At 45.6% G+C, this 4,507-nt stretch overlaps 1 long non-coding RNA gene across 1 annotated transcript in view; it reads right to left on the bottom strand.

Moving 5' to 3' along the window:
* The window catches only part of LOC115298954, a 12,020-nt gene that overhangs the window by 1,844 nt on the left and 5,669 nt on the right, over positions 1 to 4,507 (bottom strand). The gene's annotated exons all lie outside the window — the stretch shown is intronic.

The raw sequence follows: 4,507 nt of genomic DNA, 5'->3' as shown, positions 1-4,507 counted from the left end.
GGCACTCTCTGCCCTCCAGATCCCCACCTGCAGGGGCCTCCTGCTGAAGTCACCTTATGTCAAGGCAGCCCCAGGGCTCCTGCCTCTCCCATCAGAGCACTCCTCCCTGTGCAGAGTGCCAGGCAGTTGCCTCAGATGGGGTTGGAATGGAAGGCCCCACCTTTGCTGGGCAACAGTGCCCCAACTCCTCTTGCACCTGAGGACTGGTTCCAAGGCAACCTGGGGAGTTGTGGTCACTGTGATGAGGAGGCGTTTCCTGGAGAGAGGTGGGGCCAGAGTGGCGCTGGTTGTGTTCAACTCAGTCTCACCCCACAGCCAGGCCCCAGACCCCTCTCTCTGCCTGCTCTCCAGTGGTTGCCCTGGCCCTGGCCCCGCCACTGAGCCCCAGCAAACCCGCCCCTGCCATCCAGCCACAACCCCCTCCTGCTTGACCAGCCTTCCCCATACTTTTCATGAACATTCATCTCTTTGTCTTCAGACCATTTAGCCTCAGTTTTGGTTGGAAGCCATCTGTGAAGTGAGGCTTGGACAACAACGAAGTAGGCCTCTTGGGAGACTCATGTACAAATTCAGGCTCAGGCCTGTCTCTAAGACCCTGAACATTTGCCATCCTGGCTCCCTTCTCCTGGGGTGATGCTCAGAGGAACCTGGGAGCATGGAGTGAGGAGGGATGTTGTTCAGACACTCGGGGCCTTCCAAGATTGTCTAGTTCCACTTGCTCACTGAGAGATGACACACAGGCCCCGCACATGGCCAGTGTTGTGCCCAAAGTTACACAACCCATGGATACAGGAGTGACGGGAGAAGCCTAGGTATAAATTCCTGGTCTGGCAAGCAATCTGGATACAATTCTGACCAGGTGTAAATATCTGCTTTTGCCAAATGTTAGTCATTTCATGAGAAAGCCTACACAAATATGTTGAAATGTTAGTGTGTGACAAGATGGTCACAAGGGCGGCCTGACTCTGTCCTGATGGTTATGAGGATGGACCAGAAGGAGCTCAAAATGTGACATGGGATAGGGTTGGTGGAAATGGAGAGTCCCGAGGCTCCTGGCTTTGGGACATGTGCCACCCTGATGTGATTATCATCGGATAAGATCATAAGCCTTACAATAAAACCTGAACCTGATACCACTGAACTGGACACACACAAAAAAATGGTTCAGATTTGTGTGTCCGCCTGACTCAGTCGGAATAGAATGTGACTCTTGGTCTTGAGGTCATGAGTTCAAGACCCACATTGAGCGTAGAGATTACTAAAAATATAAATAAACTTTAAAATTTTTTTAATGTTTTAATTTATTTTTTTTTAGAGAGAGACAGTGTGAGCAGGGGATGATCAGAGAGAAGGAAACACAGAACCTGAAGAAGGCCCCAGGCTCTAAGTTAGCTGTCAGTACACAGCCCAACTCAGGGCTGGAACTCACAAACCATGAGATCACGAGCTGAGCCGACGTCAGGTGTTCCACCAACTGAGCCACCCAGGTGCCCCTACAAATATAAATAAACTTTTTAAAAAAGGTTAAAGGGACACCTGGGCAGCTCCATTGGTTAAGCAACTTGATTTGGCTGAAAATTATGGATGTTCTTTTTTAATTAGACATTCCTTAAAAAAACAAAACACTAAGGACACCTGGCTGACTCAGTGAGTGGAACATGTGACTCTTATTAATCTCCGGGTTGTGAGTTCAAACCTCATGGTGGGTGTAGAGCCTACTACAATAAGATTTACAGTTAAAATTTAACATGGCTAGGGTAAACATTAAAACCAGGAAGATCCGATAGGGTCTGGAATCAAAATTGGATGTTTTGATTCTTAACTGTGTCCTATCATGTAAAAACATGGCTTAACATTTTTGGGGGTGCATGGGTGGCTGAATTGGTTAGCCAGCCAACTCTTGATTTTGGCTCAGGTCATGATCCCATGGTTCATGAGCCCCATACTGGGCTTCATGCCGGCAGTGTGGATCCTGCTTGGATACTTCCTTCACTCTGCCTAGATCCCACCTGTCCTATGTGCCATCTCTATACCTTAACAGTTCTCTGCAGCCAAAGCTCCCTGGCCCCATCAGAAGAGTATGGGCCGTGGGCACCTGGGCAGCTCAGGCATTGCGCATCTGACTTAGGCTCAGGTCATGATCTCAGAATTCATGAATTCCAGCCCCATATCAGGTTTCTCTCTGATAGTGTTGAGACTCTCTCTAGCCCTCTCTCTCACCAATCTGCCACTTGTTCTCTCTCTCTCTCAAAATAAATAAATAGACACAAAATAATTTAAAAAACACACAAGATAACGGGTCCTGTAGGATCTCAAAGAAGCTATTGAACTGAGTAAGTGCAGGGGCACGTTGCCCACATGGCCACTTGTATATGGGACATGAGTCCCTATTCTCTGCCATAATGCCACTTGGGAAGTTATTGAGGTCCATTCTCTACTGAGGCTGCCTATAGCCAGCATCTACCCCTACACTGTATGATAGATGGTCGTCCACCAGATGTTGCCAGGAGAAAAGAGGGCCCAAGGGCCTACCACATATATTCCAAACTCCTCTGCATAATGGGCCTCTCATAGTCAGGTTCATAGCCTGATTCTAGTGGAGAAGATGGTCTCAAGAAAATGTTAAGCTGTATCCCCTCCACAGCATACTGGGACAGGATGGAGCCACTCCGTAGATGATGAAAAACAGAAGAACTTCCTTGGCACTTGCCTTGCATCAGGCGGTGTTCTGAAACTTTATTTACATTAACTATATCAAAACCACAGCACCCCCAAAAGGGAGGAAAAATTATCACATTTTTGTTTGTGTGTATATTTTTTCATATGAGAAAACAGAAGCAGAGAGAAGTGAAATAACTTGCCCCAAGGACCCAGCTTCTGAGTCCAGCCCTGTCCGTGCACTTCTCAAACACTCCACCTTGACCCTGTCTTCCTGTGTTTGCAGAACTCATCATGTGCAAAGCAGGTGCCTGTCTGAGCCTGAGTCATATATGAAGGAAACAAAATCTGCTCATACTTTTTATCTGCATTCTTCCCGACACAAAGCAAGAATGACCATGTCCTTGTGGAATGACCTCACCTCATTCCCATTTGATATTGTTGTACCAATATTGGATGTTATTTTGTTTTATGAGTGTTCCTGATGATGAGGAAAAGGAATACAGGAAACAAAGCAAAAAATAAAGAAAACAAATTTTGCAATTGAGTTGCAACAGTTCAAGCCATTCAGTTAGAGATGTGGAGGGTGAAGGCAAAAATGGTAGAGGCTAGGGGCACCTGGCTGACTCGGTCTGTACAGCAACCTTGATCTCTTGGTTGTGAGGCTGAGCCCCACCTTGGATGTAGAGATTACTTAACAATAAAATCTTTTAAAAAACCAATAACCACACACAGAGGCTTAAAAAAAGTCACCACTTAATCATAGCTCAATAAAAGGAAATTAAAACGAGGTTTGCAGGGCACCTGGGTGGCTCATTTGGTTAAGTGTCCAACTTCGGCTCAGTTCATGATCTCATGCTCCATGGGTTGGAGCCCTGCATCAGGCTCTAGGCTGATTGCTCAGAGCATGGACCACTGCTTTGGGTTTGGTGGAACCCTCTCTTTCTATCCCTGCCCTCTTGTGCTCTGTCCTTCTTTGTCTTTGTCTCTCTCTGTCTCTCTGTCTCTCTCTCTCTCTCAAAAGTAAATAAACAATTAAAATTTAAAAAAACAGGTTCCTAAGTGACTTTATCTTCAGTCATCCAAATAAATTCACACAAATTCTTTGAGAAGTACTTGGCTGGCTCAGTAGGACAAGCATGTGAGTCTTGATCTCAGAGTCAAGAATTCAAGCCCTATGTTGGGTATGGAGATTACTAAAAAAAAAAAAAAAAAATGCCTTGGCTTCATAAAACTTTTTAGGGGGGCACCTGAATGGCTCAGTCAGTTAAGCATCTGACTTTGGCTCAGGTCAGGATCTTATGGTTTGTGAATTCAAGCCCAATACAAACTCTGAGCTGATAGCAAGGAGACTACTTCTGATTCTCTGTACCTCTCTCTCTCTCTCTCTCTCTCTCTCTGTCTGCCCCTCCTCCACCCATGCTCTTTCTCTGTCTCTATAAAATAAATAAACAAAAAATATTCTTGTTTCAACTTGTATGCTGCATTTGACGTAGATCTCCAAGATCTGAATTAAGCTAAACCATAAAAATAAAGCTAACTGCAGATGAGAAAGACAAGGGCTGCACTCATCAACTTTGTCTGAAAGGTATGAAAAAGAAAGACCATTTTTTGTGAGAATTGAAGAAAGAAAAAAACCTAAACATTTACTCGGTATTATGTGCGCCAGATATGTGCCAGGGGCATGAGGCAAATCGGTTAGATTCATTATCTCCTATTGCAGATGAGCAAACTGAAGTTCAGAGGATCATGGGGTAAGGGCACCAACCAAGCTTTAAGACATGTCACTTGCTGGGGTTCCTAGGCGGCTCAGTCGTTTAAGCGTCCCACTTTGGCTCAGGTCATGACC

Source organism: Suricata suricatta, chromosome 8, assembly GCF_006229205.1.
Source record: "Suricata suricatta isolate VVHF042 chromosome 8, meerkat_22Aug2017_6uvM2_HiC, whole genome shotgun sequence".
Lineage (NCBI taxonomy): Eukaryota > Metazoa > Chordata > Mammalia > Carnivora > Herpestidae > Suricata > Suricata suricatta.
This window is presented reverse-complemented; position numbering and strand designations above follow the sequence as displayed.